The sequence below is a fragment of the Delphinus delphis genome, chromosome 16 (assembly GCF_949987515.2).
Source record: "Delphinus delphis chromosome 16, mDelDel1.2, whole genome shotgun sequence".
NCBI lineage: Eukaryota > Metazoa > Chordata > Mammalia > Artiodactyla > Delphinidae > Delphinus > Delphinus delphis.
Window position 1 is genome coordinate 1,593,475 of NC_082698.1, and position 19,210 is coordinate 1,612,684.

A 19,210-nucleotide genomic window follows, 5' to 3' on the forward strand; every position below is an offset into this window, starting at 1 on the left:
CGGAAAGCATAAACCAGAAATGCAAAAGAAATGGATAAATTGGACTTCATCAAAATTAAAACTTTTGCTCTTCAAAATACTCTAGTAAGAATAAGAATAAGGCAAGCCACAAACTAGGAGAAAATATTTCAAAACATATGTCTGATAAAGATCTTGTCTGAATCTATAAAGAACTCTTTCAACACAATAATTAAAATAGAAAAAGTCTGATGACAATTGGGCAAAAGACTTGAAATGTGTGCATATGTCTGGCCAACAAGCACATGAAGATGCTCGTCATCATTAGCCATCAGGGAAGTATAAATTAATGCAAATTCTTAAACACAAATTAGTGATACCACTGCCCATCCACTAAAACGGATGAACAAACAGAAACAGTGAACTGAACTGTACATCAGCTTTACAACCCAACCACACGGAAGGGAGGGACCCATCCCCACTGACTCTTGAATGCGGTGTTCTGACTTTACACCCTCTGGCTAAAGACAAAAAGGACTATAAACAAATCCACAGTGGTAGTTGTTAGCAATTCCGGAAGCACTGAATGTGTTTTATGGAACTGAACAAAGAAATAACTACATTGTGGATGATGGTAGTGAGGTTTCTTATTGTTGGAGAAATAAGAAAGGGGATGCTGGAATTCACCCTGTGGGCTTGGGCTTGAATCGGAAGAGTCAGTGTGAATTCATGCGATCGGTGATCTGCAGATAGGAGTACAGTCAGATGCTGTGTGTGTGTGTGTGTGTGTGTGTGTGTGTGTGTGTGTGCAGTTCTCCACCAGAAGGAGCCAGGAAAAAAAATTTCTGGAGAATTTTCGTAATTAGACCTGGTCTGGGCAAGAACAAGATTATCCTGGAATATCTTTCTGAGACAGAAAAGCAAGAATATACTCAGAGTGATGGGACACGTCAGGATACAGTGGTCAGCAAAAAGACACGAGAGGCTGTTCAAAGGGACTCCCACTGGCCAAATATGGAACAATTTGAGCGTCAGAATAAATAATGACAATAATATGTAATAACCTATAGAAAAGACAAGAATCCATGAAATTATATAGATAACACACACACACACACAGACACAGACACACACACACACACAGACACACACACACACGGGGAGAAGAGAAAGCTCTTCCCTTCCTTCCCACAGAATCCCACTAATAGAGGTAGAAGAAGGGATAGAATTGGAAAATCATCATTTATCAACCACCACATTAGTAATTGCTTCAGGCAAAAGTCACCAACGGATGCTACAGCTATTGGGTAAAAGTTGGATGAAAAAACAGAATTTACAGTGGCTCCCCACAGAATATCTATAATTACAAAGGAAAAATAATAACTTTACAGTGGAGAAAACTGGTGGGCACCACCTTTAGCACGTGACCAAAGGTCAATCCACCAGCACATGGAAAAATCGATGTCATATGCCTTCTGACATGATGCACTGTGGACACACGTCATTTTTGTAGCATTTCTGACAAAAACACATTACCTGAATCTAATCATGAAGAAACAGTAGATAACCCCAAGGCAAGTGAGGGTCATCTTACAAATAAATGACTTGTGCTTTTCAAAAATTTTAAGATTATTAAAGTAGGAGTATGGGATCAACAGACACACACTACTGTATACAAAATAGATAAACAGCAAGGACCTACTGTATAACACAGGGAACTATACTCAATAGCTTGTGATAACCTATAATGGAAAAAGAATCTGAAAAAGAATATATGTGTATATGTTTAACTGAATCACTTTGCTGTACATCTGAAACTAACACAACATTGTAAATCAACTGTACTTCAATTACATAAAGCAAGGTTATGAAGAGCAAAGAAAGACTAAAGAGGCTGACAAAATGCAACGTGTGGTGTAGGATTGCATTCCAGACATTTTTTTCTTTTTCTATAAACAACGTTAGTGTGACAATTGGCAGATTTTGAATAAGATCTGTAAATTAGAAAATTGTACTGCATTGATGTCCTGCTTTTGATAATTGTGCTGTGATTATGTAAGACAAAGCCTTTCAAGTTTAGGAAATACGTACTGAAGCATTTATGGTACAAGAGCATTATTCAAAAACTTATTCTCAAATGGTTCAGAAAAAAATAATTATGATGAGAGAAAGAATGATGAAGCCAAGATGACAAAATTTAACACTTTTTTGGAATCTGAATAAAGATGAACATGAATTCTTTGATTTGCCAACTTTATTTTGTCTGAAGCTGTTTCATAATAAAATGTAAATAAAATGCAAGTAAATGGTAGCAGATTAAAATATACTGAGATATCATTTCATATTCATCATTTGCAAAAATGAGAGAAATGTGTGACAATATCGGAAGGAGCCTCATTCCTGTTACTGAAGGGAGTGATCTCCGGGCAGAGATGCACCCCTCCCCACCTGTCAGTTCAGTTCTAACAATTACTGGGGAGTCTCCAGGGCAGATACACACGGACCCAAGTGCCGGACCTGTACTGTAGGAAAGAACTGGTTAAGTGAACGACTCCATGGAAAGGATGCATTCACCTCGTTACAGCCACATAATGGACGTGTGTGTACAGCAGATTAAGTGAAGGATTCCAAGCTAAGTGTACCAAAATGCCAAATTCTCCAGAATAATGCAGAGTAGAAAAAGGTTTCCGAAGGTTCTGCACATTGTGAAACATAGGGTTTAAAAAACCCAACCTACTCTATGGTTTATGAATACACATTACCTGTTATAAAACCATAACAAATCGGTCAAGAATGATATTAATTTCAGCATAGGTGTTATTTCTGGGAACAGAAGGTGAGTATACAGGCAGCTTCAAAAATATAGGTAATATTTCATTTTATGGTAAATAATCTGATACAGTGTGACAGAATGTTAAGGTCTATTTATCTGGGTGATGAAGATGTATGTGTGTGCTGAGTTAATCTCTGTTTTCTTTTCAGTGTCTTTGGAATGTTTCCTCGTAAAATAAAGTAATCCAGGGGATGACTTTGCTTTGTCTCTGTCCCCTTTCCCACCTGGTCTGGGCCCTGAGCCCATCCCGGGCCCCGCACCCTCTGCTGCCGTCTGGGGTCAGAGGATGGGGAGTAGGGATCAGAGTGAGTGACCAACCTCCCTGGTGACTGAGGGGGTTCTGGGACACAGGATTTTCAGGGCTGGTACCAGAGGGTCCCCGGAAAATCAGGAAGAGTTGGTCACCTCCATCAGAGGGAGGGAGGGGACAGGTCCCTTGTCCCTCCTCCCCATTCCCAGAGGCCTCTTCCCCACTGTCCAGCCCCACCAGGCAGCCTTCCCCACACTCACCTTCTTCTTTTTACTTCCCTTCCTCCCCTCATCAGGCCTGGGGGGCAAAGCTGTCCACTGTGACGAACCAGGTGCCCCCTTCCCTGACCCCCCGCACCTCGTCAACTCCATTAACCCCCCGGGTTCCCCAGCATGTGGGCGGCACCTCCTCCCAGCCTCCTGCAGGACCTGGGCTCTCCCTCCCCGCAGGCATTCACGGGCTGCCCCTTCTGCTCACGTGGCCTTGCTGGGCAGCTCACATGGCCTCCTGGTTTCAGGATTCTTCTGTACATAGTGGGGTTACCATAGGGTGTAGGGAAATGAAGACGCCTTCTTGCTTCTCCACTGGGTCTTTACCTTCCTCCCCTGGTGGGTGGGACGCTCCTTGCCCTGGTCCCCACCTCTCTACCCTTAGACAGGGTCTCACCTATGAGCACACCTGGCAGCTTCTCTGTAAGGGAAACGCCCCATTTCCCCAAAGGACCAAAGGGGAAACAGTGCTCAGGGTCCCGAAGCCTCCGGGTGGGAGATGCTTCATCAAATGCAGTTTTCTTCCTGCCTTTCAGAGGACTTGGATCAACTCTGTCTCCACCCTGATGGTGCTGAGGAGTCTCTGGGGGTCGCAGCTTCTCAGAGTTTGGGGTGAGCAGCCCACACTCACCCTGTCCCTGCTGGGTGTTCATTACCTGCGGTCAGGAACCACTGTCTGTCCCAGAACACCCGGCTGACGCGGTGCTTCAGCGGCTCCACTGCAAAAACAGCAACGGCAGCTTGAGCAGTTTTATGAGAACCTCTTACTAAGGTGCAGTAAATATTTCCATTGCGAGCCTTTCATTTGTCTGAGAGCAGCTTGTGTTCATTTATGACCCAGGGAGCTCGTACTTCAATTTTATCAGGTTTAATAGGTTGTAAACTAAGAACAGCAAATCTAATGCTACGTAAAATTACTAGAAATGAGCCAAACAGGTGCATAATTGGCGTCCGAATGATGCTGAATTGTCAACTTTTCTATAGAACAACGTATTTTGGTTATTTTTAGGTGGGGTTAGCCACCAGGTAATGCAGTTGGATTTGCTCAAAAGACATCCACTTGATAGTGTCATTTCTTTAATGAGGATAGGCAGCTAGAAACCCACTTTCACATAATGAAATACCGGGGGTTCAAAATAAATTTTATTAAAACACCCGTGATTCCTTAAGTTCAGCCTGAAAAAAGCCTGTAGGAAGTGAAGAAGGACGCGATTTGATGATGGAATTGTAAAAGCAGTTTTGAGGGTGTACATTTTGTTTTTCCAAGTCATGATTTGGACAGACATGCAGCTGATAATCTCCTTGTATAAATATATGTATAAACATGCAATTACCCGCTATTACAGCCCTATTAAAATGTACTAGGCTCTCCATTTAGGAGACATTCAGTCTTAATAGAACTGGAAACTTAGCGAATGGGTCATAAGTTCACTCTCGGAAAGAGCACACACTTTCGTGGCTGGTGTGACTGTTCCTGGAGCTGCCTGGTCCCCGCTGTCCACACCCACTCCTGGAGGCAGCCCTCCCTCCCTCCGCTGCGTTCATCCCGGATCTGCCCCGGGCTCCCCTTCCCCCATCCCTTCCATGGGACGCTCCCTCGTTCCTGTTCTCTGACTGCCCCCGTCATCTGCCTGCTCTCACTGAACGCTGGCTGGCTGTGGTGGTCACTGTGTCCCCGCCCAACTCACACCCAAGACTAGAGAGGCTCCTGGCCTCCTCGCTTCTCAGTGGGCCTCCCAGACCGTCTCTCCTGCCAGAGCCTTGGCTTCCTCGAAGCCTCTGGGGCCCACTAACGCCCCTGTCACACCGCCACATGCCTCCACCCAACACCCAGCCCACTCCCTCTGTCACCTCCATCTTCGTCCGCCAACCTCAGCAACCTCAGCCTCGACACAGACAACCACTGCGTACCTTGGCCTCTCGGTTCTGGAAACTTCCATTTCCCATTATGTCTCCTTCCCCCCATGCTAGTCAGGGTTCTCCAGAGAAACAGAACCAATGGGATGTGTGTGTGTGTGTCTATTTGTTATAATGAACCGGCGCACATGATTAGGGAGACGGACAAGTCCCAAGACCTGCCAGGTGAGTCGGCAACCTGAGACCAAAAGGACCAGTGGTTTAGTTTCCATCTGAGTCTGAAGGTCTGAAAAAGAGCTAATAAGGTATTTCCAGTCTGAATGCCAGCAGGCTTGAGACCCAGGGAGAGCCAGTGTTTTAGTTCAAGTCCGAAGGCAGGAAAAAAACCGATGTCCTGGATGGAAAGCAGTCAGGCAGGAGGAAATTCCCTCTTACTTTCGGAGGGTCAGCTTTTTTGTTCTGTTCAGGCCATCAGCTGATTGGATGAGGCCCACCCCCACTGGGAGGGCAGTCTGCTTCACTCTGTCTGTTCATTCAGATGTTAATCTCATCCAGAAACACCCTCACAGATACACCCGGAATACTGTTAATAGTGTTTAATGCCCAAATGTCTGGGTACCCTGTGGCCCAGTCAAACTGACACATAAAGTTAACCATCACAGACCGCCCTTCCGCATACGCTAGACGTTGTCACCACACACCCACCCTCTCACCGCCACCTCCAGATTCCCTAGCCCTTTCCTCTGAACCCCAGTGAGGGTTCATGGTCACTGCCAGACTCCGTCTCTCCCACCTTTCCATCACCCTCACCTGGAAAGACTCTAGCGCAGGTGGTATTCAGCGCCAGCCCCCTCCTCGCCTGCACCCGAGGGCTCAGTGTGGCTGGAAATACACATTCGATTGTTCTGACAGCTCTCCTCCTGGGCCCCAGGTAAACTCGGCTTTATGCTCCTGGCCTTGTCCAGTATCTGCTCAGGAGCGCTTTTCCTACTTTACCAGAAAAGCAGAAAAGGCAGAAGGGCCCCTCTTTATTTTTCACCACCAACATGCCACCTTTCATATACTGAGCCTGTGTTACTGAAAGTGCGGTCTGGCTGCTCGCAGCTCAAAATCCAATAAAGAGGCAAGTTTGGTGGAAAGGAAAGTTTGCTTTACTTTGGATGCCGGCAACGGGAGGGGAGGGCTAACGCCTGTCCAAAGGCCGACTCCCCCCACTGACAGTTGGGGGCAAGAGCTTTTATAGGCGGAGAGAGGGGGCTACATGCAGAAACAGCCCAGTCAGCTCTGGCAGTCATCTTGAAATTGGTCATCGGTGGTCTGACCAGCATCATCTTGATTGTTTTAGGTACAGAGAATCTTCAGTTCCAGGATTGTTTGTTCCCATTTCTTTGAGGCCAGTTCTTGGAATTGTGGAAGCTTGTGTCTTGGCTACAGGCTGGTCATCATGTAGTAACTTCTCCCACCCGGCCGGGGTTTCAGTATCTGCAACACAGCTCACAGGATACGGCTCAGAATATGATCTATAGCCCTTGAGGAGGAACTAAAGTCATTGACTTTGCTTAATGACTAAATTATTATGATGTTGTCCTATTTGACTGTTTTCCTTTGCTTCTGCATTTTCTTACTTCTCTGATTAAATTTACTCTTTGACTAAAGATTTTTCTATAGACAAAAGGTGGGTGGAGGACATGAGGGGGAAGGACCATAGGGTCCTGCTCTGTTTCACTTGTTCTGTTCCCTGTGTGTTCATCTGTGATGGTACCACTAACATGCTGCCTGAGCTGTGGGGACTTTGTAGCCATTCTTGCTGTGTGATGGGGCAGGACCACACACTGCCCAGATTCCTCACCTTTCACTCCTACAAAATCATTAAGAGAGATGACAGCAAATGCAAAATAAAAATGGCAAGTCAGTAAAATGGTAGAAAAGGCACCAGAGAAGAAAGCGTAAATAAGATGTTTGCAGCTGGATTAAGCCCGTCGACAATGATGATAAACATGGAGGATCCCTTCTCAAACACGAGGCTAGAAAACAAAAGTCAACTCGGTGAGGTTATAAGAGAAAGAAATTAGAGAATGAGGATTTTAAAAGACAATTTTCTTTCTGTCTTTGTTCTCTAAGAGAAAGCATGGGCAGTATTATTAGTATTAGACAAAGATTTCAAGGCTAAAACATTAAGCAAAATAAGGAGGCAGATTTTCTTTTGGTAAAAATGAAAGTTAACTCTTATTGGCATTGTCTGAGCTTGGGTTCCTCAAAACCAAACCCTGAGACAAGGGCTTGGCTGTGAGTGGTTTGTCTGAGACATGATCCTGAAAGATGTGAGGATGTGGGGGGAAGGGGGACGGGGTGGCCAAGGCCCATATAGGGTGTGTAGTAGCCAGGGATCTCCAGAGAAACCGAGCCAGTAGGGTGGCTGTCTGTCTGTCTGTCTCTCTCTGACTATCTATCTATCTATCTACAGAGATTTATTATAAGAAATTGGCTCACACGATTATGTAGGCTGGGAAGCCTCACAATCAGCTGTCTGCAAACTGAGACCCCAGAAAGCTGGGGGCGTCACTCTGAGAACAGGGAGGGTGATGGTGTGAGTCTCATTCAGGGAAGGAGGCCAGTATCCCAGGTCACACAGTCAGGCTGAGAGTGCGAATTCCCCCTTCCTCCACCTTTTCCTTCTACGCAGGCCCTCGGGGGGTTGGATGAGCCCCACCCACATAGGGGAGGGCCACCTGCTTCACTCAGTTGAATCTCTTCCAGAAACACCCTTATCACAGACACACCCAGAAATAATATTTAGCCAAGTATCTGGGCACCTGTGGCACATTGAATCCACAGCCACAGCAGACGTTGGTGAGCTGTGGGCAGCTGGGCTGCATGCCATCGGGGCCTCAGAGAACCTGTGGGCACACCTCCAAGGGAATGGCTGGTGGGCGTTGACCATCTCTACCCCGCTGGCCGGGGGCTGTCCCTGTGGACACCAGCCTGGTACTCCCAGGAGGACCCGTGAGTCTGGCGGGGCTGTGTCTGTGGCATCAGCTCCCTTGATGGGCTGCAGATGTTAAAGAAGTCATCCTCCCCAGCTCCACTGACTCAGCTATGCATGGGGTGCTGCACAGGCCCCCCTGCATGTGCTATCGCAGCGGCGGTGTGGTCTGTGCCAAGCCATGGAATGTGTTAGAAACACAAAAAACATGCTTCCAATAAGCTGGTGGTAGATGGAAAAAAAAAACAAACACCCAGAAAAACCGTGTTGGGTTGTAGAGAAATGAAGGAAACAAAAAGAAACATCTCCGGAACATTAATGAATATATTTCCGATGGTGTGCAATGTGTTGTAGTAGAAAGAGCTTTATCGTTAGATTCAGATTTGAGCTCTGCTCCTGACAGGAAAATCTTAGACATGTCACTTAGCATCTGGGTCTGACGTTCTCATTTAAGATGAGCATAAAAAAGCCCCCCTTCAGGGGCTTTCATGCAAATTAAATTAAATAAGGAAACGCATATAAAACACTTTGATAGGGCTTCCCTGGTGGCGCAGTGGTTAAGAATCTGCCTGCCAATGCAGGGGACACGGGTTCGAGCCCTGGTCTGGGAAGATCCCACATGCCGCAGGGCAACTAGGCCTGTGAGCCACAACTACTGAGCCTGCGCTCTAGAGCCCACGTGCCACAACTACCGAAGCCCACACACCTAGAGCCCATGCTCTGCAACAAGAGAAGCCATGCAACGAGAAGCCCGTGCACCGCAACGAAGAGTAGCCCCCGCTCACTGCAACTCGAGAAAGCCCGCGCACAGCAGTGAAGACCCAATGCAGCCAAAAATAAACAAATAACTAAAAATAACCCAAAACAAAACCAAAAAAACACTGTGATAACAGTTGCAATTTAAAAGTTTATTATTAGAATATGATAATGATGGCAGCTGTTATCATGAGATAATCCAAACTTTTAATCTCATGAGCAGAAACTATACCTTCTTTCAAGTTTCACCGAATTAAAACAAGTGATTATAGTAGACCACAAAATAAAGCACAGTTAAGATAAAAGACCCCAATCTATGAAGTATCAAAAGCAAATGCCGCAAAAGTTGATAAAACTATGATTTTCAAAAATCAAGGTTTAAATGTTATTTTAAGAACTGCTTTAACAGTATCACATTGTTTTTACTTGTTGAGCTCTTATATTTTTAACTTTATACAAATCCTAATTTTATATTTGATGTACACACTTTGATCTATGCATTGAACTCAAGAAGTTAGTGGGAAAGAAAAGTCACAAATATAAATCTGAGAAATTGGGACGACTAGATTAATAAAGGTAAAGGCAGAACTTAATAGTTTAGAAGCATTAAAACTTGAAACAATTAAATCCAATATTTTTTGTGACTTAAAAATACATTTTATTACAGGAAAAAGAAAGAAGAAAAAATTGGAAATGAGGGAGAAGGTTGTGACAGAGTTTGAGCAGGTTTTTCTTTTTTAGGAAACATGAATGTTATGCAGAGGGAAATGATATTAAATTGAAAAAGTGTGGAACTTTTCTGAAGAAGATGATTTTCCCCCAAAGTAAAATAAAAACCAGAGAACTTGAAAAATTACCTATTGATAAAATTGACTTAAGAAATGTATTGCCTAATCAACTCTAAAAATGCTCCGGGTCTAGATTATAAACAAGCAAAATTTTTAAAAATATCAGGGAGCTGATTATTCACATTATACAACCTGTCCCAAGTGCAAGAAAAGATGGAACGTTCACCAGTTCATTAAAGGAGATGTATGCAATTAGGAAATCAAAATCTGAAAAAATATAGTAAAGGATCAAAGAGTTGATGTCAAATCCTAAATTAAAACTAAAAACAAAGCAAAATAAAACAACCCATAACAGGATATTAAAAGACTATCCTATCACAACTTAAAACATCTTATCCTAAGGTGCAAGTTTGCATTTAAATTAGAAAACATAAAAAAATAACATATTATCTCAGTGGTGTAAACAAACAGTTTGGTATAAGAAAGTGAATAATTGTAGAAAGGTCCTTGAGAAAGTCAGACTCCAAAGTTCTGGTATATACTTCCTCACCACGCTAAAACTAATATTGACCTTAAGTAACTGCCTCACATTTCATCAGTGAAATACTGGAGACCTTCCCACACATTTCATCAGTGAAATACTGGAGCCCCTCCCACACAGAGCAGGAAAGAACGGGTATGTTTGCTGCTGCTCCTGGCGGTCTGGGAATTCCAGCCAGCGCGACAGGCTAAATAATGAACACAAAAGTGAAAGATACAAGAGTCGGAAAGGAGAATCTGAAGTCACAGTACTCGCAGGTGATATAATTTCTTCCTCGAAAACACAGAGAATTTACTTGAAAGATATTGAGAAGATATCAAAAATTATGATATTGTAGCATAATCGAAGTATACAAATTAATAACTTCCTTGCATCCCAGGCACCACCAACTAGAAACACAATGGAGAAAGTCACATATATGAGAATAATGGGAAGCTATGATGTCTGTACATACAAGTGTGGGGTGTTGAAGTAAAACCTTTGTCTCTTTACTTAGATATGCAAGTAACACTGGACTAGGTGGAGATGCGCTGGGCTCTTGAATAGGAAAACCGAGAAAAATGTGTAAGAGCGACAGGTGTATATGCCATTCTGTGCAAAACCCAAATTCCAGGAGGTGAAAAAATAAAAACAATTCACCTAGGGTGTAATAGATTAATATGGCTGAGAAATTTATTCGAAAGAAGAGAGATAGGAAGAGCTGTGACCAAGCAGAGGTCAAAATACTTTGTGTGCCATTAATTAAAATAGTGTAAATTGTATAAATACACAGTTTCACATACATACATATGGTGTTGGGACATGGCAAAATCTTTATCATAAAAAGTTAGATCTTGATGTCACGCTATACACTAAAATAAATTCCTGATATGCTTGACAGTTAAGTGTGAAAATAAGTCTTAAGTAAAATGAGAAACTATAGAGAAGCATTTTACTCATCTCAGAGCAAGGTAGTGTTTAGGAGGAGGAAGGAAAGTGCTCCTAAAATAAGAAATGATGGGAGAATAGCAACAATAACTACAAAATCTCCAGAATCTGAAACTTCCTATGAAATCTCTAAACCTGGTTTTTCTCATCTGTAAAGTGAGATCATAATAGCACCCACCCTACTTGCAGGATGGTATAATACCACTTGAAAGTAGACCAAATTAAGTCAAAGATGTCTACTATAAACTCTAAATAAATTCTCTAAATGACACAACAAAAAGCTATAGCCAATATGCCAGCAGAGAAGATAAAATAAATTAATAAAATGTGCTAAATATCCAACATCTATCCCTAATTAAAAGTCTCAGCAAACTAGGAATAAATGGCAGGTTCCTCAACCTGATAGAGGGAATCTACAAAAACGGACAAATTACATCACTCTTCATGTAAAAAAACGGAATGCACTCCACCTAAGCGTGTCTACCCTCATCGCTTCTATTAAACCATGAACTGGAAATTCTACAATAAGGCAAGAAAAAGAAATAAATGGCATCTAGTTTGCAAAGAATAGAGTAAAAGTCTCTATTCTCGGATGACATGACCTCCTATGCAGAAAATCCTTTGGAATCTATAAAAGTTTCTATAACTAATAAATGACTTTATTGCAGGAGACAAGATCTATATGCAACATCAGTTGTATTTCTGTATTCCCTGCCTATCTTGCATTTCTACGTTTCTATATAGCAAAAATCAGAAACTGATACTTTAAAAATATGAAACTTTTAGGATAAATCTGACAAAAGGTGTGTAATACCTATACACTGTGATCCCAAAACGTTGCTGAGAAACATTAAAGAAGGACTAAATAAATTGAGAGAATAAATTGTGTCCATGGCTCAGAAGACTCAATATGTTAAAATGTCAATTCTCTTTAAATTTATCTGCTATTCATGTAATCCTAATCAAAACTCCAAGCTTTTTTTGTTTGTTTGTTTAAACTGATGAATTAACTTTAAAATTTACATGGAAATTCTAAGTAGCTAGACTAATAAAACAACTTTGAAAAATAAATTTGGAGAATGAACTGACTTTAAAAGTTATCTTGAAGCTGAAGTAATCACAACCAAGTGGTACTGACAAATAGTTTGGAGGAATGGAATAAAGTCCAGATACAGGCTCACACATGCATAGTCAAATGACAAGTGTCCAGAGGCAATTCCGAGAGAAAGGATAGTCTTTTCTACCAATGATGCTGGAATAATTGGAGGTCCATATGCAAAAAGAAAAATCACTTCAAATAATATCTCCTATCATATACAAAAATTAACTCAAAATCGATCATAGATCTAATTGTAAAACCTAAAAACTATAAAACTTCTAGAACAAAACAGAGAAAAAACCTTTATAATCTTGGGTTATGCTAAAGATTTCTAAGATTTGACACCAAAGAGACAATCTATAAAAGAAAAAAAATTTGGTAAGTTGGATCACATCAAACTTAATAACCCTGCTCTTCGAGACACACTATTAAGTGAATGAAAAGACAAGCTACACACCTGGGGAAAATATTTCCAAAATCATATTTCTGAAAAAGGGTCTGTACACAGAATATATAAAACTCAAAATAAAATAATGAAAAGGCAAACAACCCAATTAAGAAAGGACAACAATATTCACCCCTGCACTTCACAAAGATGTTGTACAGATGGCAAACGAGCAGAGGAAAATACGCTCCACATCAGTAGTTACTAGAGAAATGCAAATTTAAATGAAAATGAGATCTCTTTACACACCTATTAGAACGTCTGAATAGAAAAGGATTACCACACCCAGCATTCGTGAGGGTATGGAGCACCTGGAACTCTTCCATGCAGATGGGATTGTAAACCAGTGGAATTCTTCAGAGAGCAGCCCATCAGCTTCTTAAGAATGTAAACATACACCTACTATGTGACTCAGCCATTCCAGGACTATATATTTACCCAAGAGAAATGAAGGCGTATGTCCATACAAAGATTTGTACACGAATAGTCATAGTAGCTTTATTTGTAACAGTCAAAAGCTGGAAACAATGCAAATGCCCATCTACAGGGGAATGGAGACACGAGTTGCAGTGTATTTATACGATGGAATATACTTAGCATGAAAAATGAACCAACTATTAATAGTTGCAACATCATAGTTGAATCTCAAAATGATTATGCTGAATGGAAGAAAGAAAAATGTCCTTCCTCCCAAAAGAGTACAATTCTGCACGTCTGATTCTATTTACATGCTGTCAACTGATGTATAGAGAACAGACAGGTGGCTGTTCTGAGAGAGGGAGGGATGGAGGGTTACAAAAGGGCAGGAGGGAGCTTTAGGGCTGATGGTTCTTGTTTATTATTGTGACTGCAGTGATGGTTTCATGGATGTATACACATATTAAAATGTGTTAAACTGTATACTTTAATATATGCAGTTTATGGTATGTCAGTTATATCTCAATGAAGCTGTTTAAAATGTTTAAAGAGTCACGTGCTATGATTTTTCCATTAGAACAATGTTCATTGCTCTTACGTCTCATCTAGTAGAGAAACCAAAAGGCATCAGTTTTAAAAAAACAGTGTCTCACACACGCATACACACACATTATATAAATGTTGTAATATAGCATTTTAAAATGAGGCTGCTTTTTGCTTTTTGCCACAAAGCAAAAATCTACAATAGATACACAAAAGATAAAGAGAAGGGGTAGCACCATGAAAAACCATCCATTTGCAAGGAAAGACAGCAGAAGAAAAAGAAAGGAACAAGGGAACTGCAAAACAACCAGAAAACCCTGAATAAGGTGGCCTTGGTGAGTCCTTACCTGTCAATAATTACTTTAAATGGGAATGGATTCAACTCTCCAATCTTTTGGCACAGAGTGACTGAATGGATTAAAAAAACAAGACATGCTGCAGGAGACTCACTTCAGCTGTAAGGGCACCCATAGGCTCAAAGTGAATGGATGGAAAAAGGTATCCTATTAAAATGGAAACCAAAAGAGAACACGGCTTGTGAAACTTATATCAGACAAAATGGAATTTCAGTCAAAAACTGTAACAAGAGACAAAGATGGCCATTATATAATGATGAAGGGGCAAATTCAAGAGGATATAGCAATCGTAAATATGTAAGTACTCAATACCACAGCACCTAAAAACATTAAGCAAATACTAACAGACCCGAAGGGAGAAAGAGACAGCAATACAATAACAGTAGAGACTTCAATAGCCCATTTTCAATAACGGATAGATCATCTAGACAGAAAATCAATAAGGGCACAGTGGACCATATCTTAGACCAGATGGACCTAAAAGACATATATATAGAACACTCCACCCATCGGTGGCAGAACACACATTCTTCTCAAGTGCACACAGAACCTTCTCCAGGAGAGATCACAGGTTAGGTCACAAAACAAGCCTCAGCAAGTGTAAGCAGACTGAAATCATACCTTTTCCAATCACAGTGGTATTAAACAAGAAATCAAGAATGGGAGGAAAACAGGAAAATTCACAAATGTGTGGAAATTAAACAACACACTCCTGCCAGCCGATGGGTTACAAAAGAAATCAAAAATATCTTAAGACAAACAAAAATGGAAACACAACACACCCAAACTCATGGGATGCAGCAAAAGCACTTCTGAGAGAGAAGTTTATAGTGATCAATGTCGACATTAGGAAAAAAGAAAGATCACAAATACACAACCTAACTCTACAGCTCCAGGAACTAGAAAAAGAAGAACAAGCCCAAAGGTATCAGAGGGAAGAGATCAACCTCAGAGCAGAAATAAACAAAATAGAGACCAGAAAAACAATAGGAAAGATAAACAAAATTAAGGGCTGTCTTTTTGAAAAGATAAACAGAATTGCACCTTTGGCTAGACTAAGAAAAAAAGAGAGAAGACTGAAGTAAGTAAAATCAGAAATGAAAGAGGAGACGTTACAACTGACCACAGAAATACAAAAGATCAAGGAGGCTGTGGACAATTCTGTGCATGCAGCTGACCTCGTTTTAAAGACCCTGTGAAGCAGATTCTCATGGAATGTTCCATCCTCTCACTCGTTCATTCTGCTGAGTCCCCACGGGTGCTAGCTGCTTTGCTCCCGTTACGGCTCCTCAGGACCTAGGGCTGTAGTCGGGGCATGTGTGGAATTTTGCCCTCCCCACCTCATGTCCTGATGCTCGGTGGTTCTGACCTGGGTGTGGACCATGGAAAGCCAGGACCCACCTGCCCTGCAGGTGAAGAGGTCAAGGCTGGGAGGCTCCTGATGGGGCACGAAGGGACCTGCTCAACCCCAAGGCCAAGTCCTACCATTCACTTCCAGCGGACAAAGCCTGGAACTGCTTCCTGGTCTAAACTGGCCGGGAAGATAGAACTTACTATATTTATGCAGAAGCGAATTAACCAGACATTTGACAAAATCTGGGGGCATAGCAGAGAGGTCTTTTATAATGAGATTTTTCTGTACCTCATTTAAGGAAATATGAAACAGCCATTCAAAGGGCTATTCTCGGTACTCACAGAGCACAGTGTCCTCAGCTCTGAGGCAAGAAGGAGAAAATGGGCTTTTATCCCATCCAACTTCAATCACAAAGGTAATTAACCAACATGTTTCCTGTCTGCTTAAGTCTTAAAATGTGGATTTTGCTTTGAGTGCAACAATATTCAACAGGCAGCAGCTGTGTATCCCTGAGCGCTGACACTTTGTAATTTAGGAGTTTTGTAAATGACATAAATGGCCCGTATGGAATTTACCTTAAGAGAAGCTCTGTCTCCACAGTTCATATTTTGGAATTCTTATTTACATAAGAAATTACATTTGGACCTTATTTGCATATCTCATTGACAGAATGCTATTTTGAACAGTGGTGGCAAAGTTAGCAGCAGCAGACATCAGCCGGTCAAACATCTTCCACGTAGATGCTGACTGTGAGCTCCAACTTTCAGTGACATTGTTTCAAACATTAACTTCTGCCTAGGGGTCCACAGGAACAGTTACATTAAAATGTTTGATAAAATGTCTTCAGTTCCTAATGCACGTTCTCGGACAGGAATGAGATGGTTTGACGTGGTACAGCGCCCCGCTCACTCATGGCGCAGAAATCAATCCTGCAAGGATGTCCCTACAACCGGGTGGTCCAGTCATTTTTTGTTTTTCTTCTTGGCGACCTGAGAAGCATCCAGGGAACTTTATGGACACAGTGCAGGAGCGGGGCCCTGGCTACCGCGTGGAGGGGCTCCTGAAACACGTGGGAGGCTGAGGCCAGATAAACTGGCAGAAGCTGGGGCTCCCTCACGAAGGGTCTGCCGCTGCCCACGGAGGGGAGCCGGGGAGGTGGGGGGTGCGGGCTGGTTCTCCATCTTCTCGGTGGAGGGAAGGAAAGCCCTCCCCTCCCTCTCTGCATCGCCTTGGGGGCTCTCCCTGAGGCCCCTGGAGAATGAGGTCCCGCCCAAGGAAACCCCGAGCAGGCAGCGCCCCAGGCCGCTGAGCCGAGCGCAGGGGAAAGAAGGACGAGTCACCTGCTTCTCCCCGGTGTTTGCTCCTGAGGCCCCGAGGCTCCAGCACTGTGCACTCACGCCTGCGCATGCACGGGAACCCTCCACACAGCCCCAGCCTGAGGAGTGGCCCCGTCGCGCCTGCGGCATCCACTCCCACGCCCCTGGACACTCCCAGCCGCCCTGCAGCCGGCAGGGCAGAGCAGGAAAGGGACCAAGGTGACGGCGTCCTATCAGATGGAAGACGCAGAGGGAACCACACAGGCAAAGGGGGGCATCTCTGCCGGGGGCTGCACACCCACACTGGAGCCCCCGGTCCCTGCTTATCTGCACCGTTGGTCTCATCAGTCCTGTCAGAGAACATTCCAGGGTTTGAGGAAAATGAGGTGACGTCCAGGTGGCCCTGGCTGTGTCCTGACTGGCATGTCTGTTGAGCTAAACCGCATCCCGGCTGCTGCACTCACGGGCGGAGAGGCATCTCTGCGGTGTTTGCACTGATGAGGGGGTGACCGCGTGACGCAGGGATCGGGGTCCTCCTTTGTGCCCCCCGGGGATTCGGTGACTGGGCACTGCAGGAAGCTCTCCCCAGCACAGCCCCGCTCGGCAGCCCCGAAGCTGCACTGCCCTCTGCCTCCCTCCCGGGTCCCTGCCAGGCTGCGCACACCTTGGAAGCAGGTGTGGTCCCTGCTCTGCTCACCCCTCCAGCTCAGGGCTTGGGTGTCTCTGTGGGATGAAGGAATGATGGGGACACGGAGCCTCCCCAGGGGGCGTCGGGCGCTCTGACCTCGGCCAGCTCCCTCCTCCATCTGTCCCTGTTCTCTGGTACTTTCTTCAGCTGCTCTGAATCCTGCACAGCGCTGAGAGCCTGCAGGCCTCTGCCCCCCTGAGTCTCCAAAAGCAGGCATCACCCCTGACGTCCCAGCCAGCCCCCCTCTGCTTTTGGATCCTGAAAAATCAGGTAGCTGGTGAAACTCTGTCTTGGAAAACCTAATGTCTAGCTATTTTTATAAATGACTGGGCTTGGCAGGAAACAAGATTGAACTTTCTGGTTGATAAATCCCTTTTTTGATTGGTGTGAATTCTTCCCTTTGGGACTCTGAATAGGAACGGAGGTTCAGGAAAATAAAACCTTTATTTCTTTGTGCAAAACTGCTCTTGGTGTTTAGCTGTGGCCAGAAACCTCTCAATCTCTCGCAAATCCAAGAGGATTCAAATCTCGCCCTGCCCTAATGACATTCTCCAGAGCTGCTGTCCTGGGGGACGTGCCAACAAGAGCCGCCCCCTGGGTCCCCAGCCCTGTGCTGCGGTTCCCGAAGCGGGTCGGCTCAGCCATCCATCCTGAGGTCCTGCTGCGCGTCCTGCGCCGACCCACGTGGGCTCCTAATGAGTGGGACCCTCAGGGTCATAAAATGCTGCCCTCTGCTCCGTCACGGGGTCTTCTATTCCATCTGGCGTCCGGCTGGGCACTCTCACCCAATACGCTCATGCCCGGTGCCTCTCATCCTGCGCCTGCTCAGGGCATCCTCCCGTTTCCTTTGCACGTTGCCTCTGCGTCCTTTACTCTCCCTCACGGGTGGGCTGGCCTCCCTCCTCCAGTTCCGTCCTCGCTGCTTCCCGGGCTGCTCCGGACAGGGCTCTGCCCTGCAGACCCTCCATCCTGCAAGTTGTAGGGGAGCAGCTTCCACGAGGCTCGGGCGTCGGGAGCTGTCCTCTGCTGAGCGCACGAGCCTCCTGCCTGGAAGTGGAATTGCTCTGAGGCAGCAGGTGCCCCTGGGTGCACCCTGGGTGCGAAGGGTGGAGGTCCAGCAAAACAAACTCACGCTCTCCGGAGGCCATGACTCAGCACAGCAGCTTGAGAAGCACTGTTGGTCCTCTAACGTGGCCTTGGCCTCAGGTGGTCCCACCTGGAGACCTTGGATGGGGATGCAGCCCTGTGCAGGCTCTGGGGAAGCGAGGTGTCAGGCTGGGGCTGCCCCACCATCACGGGGGCACCCTGCTGGCCAGCGCCCACTGCTCCTCTGTCCACGCCCCTCCCCTCCCCGTGTCAGCCTTTCCCTGTGGCCCTCCCCGTGCCTGCTGCCGTCTTGGGCCCCTCTCCCTGCAGCGTCAAGGCTGCTTCCGTGCGAGGTTGCTGCATCCGGCAGAAGCAGCTGCTGCTTCCTCTGGGCCGGGATGTTATGTTCAAGCAGCTGCGCATTGAGCTGTTGCTGTCCGTGTGTCTGTGGCCCAGGCTCTGTCTGTCCAGGACAAAAACTTGCTATCTGGTTGGTGCCGGAGCTGGGCTCAGACAGATGCCCAGACGGCACTGGTTTCTCAGCCGAGTTTCAGGAGCCAGCATTCTAGAGTCTTCTGAAAGCCAAGGACTGCTTTCCAACCCCCTCTCTGCAGGGACCTGGCGGTCTTCCTTCCCAGTGTTATCGATGAGAGTGACCAGTTCTGAGAAAAGCCTTTCACAGATGGGGTCCTTATTCCCTCTTCACAGCACCCGATGGGATGGGCTTACGTCCCCATTTCCATT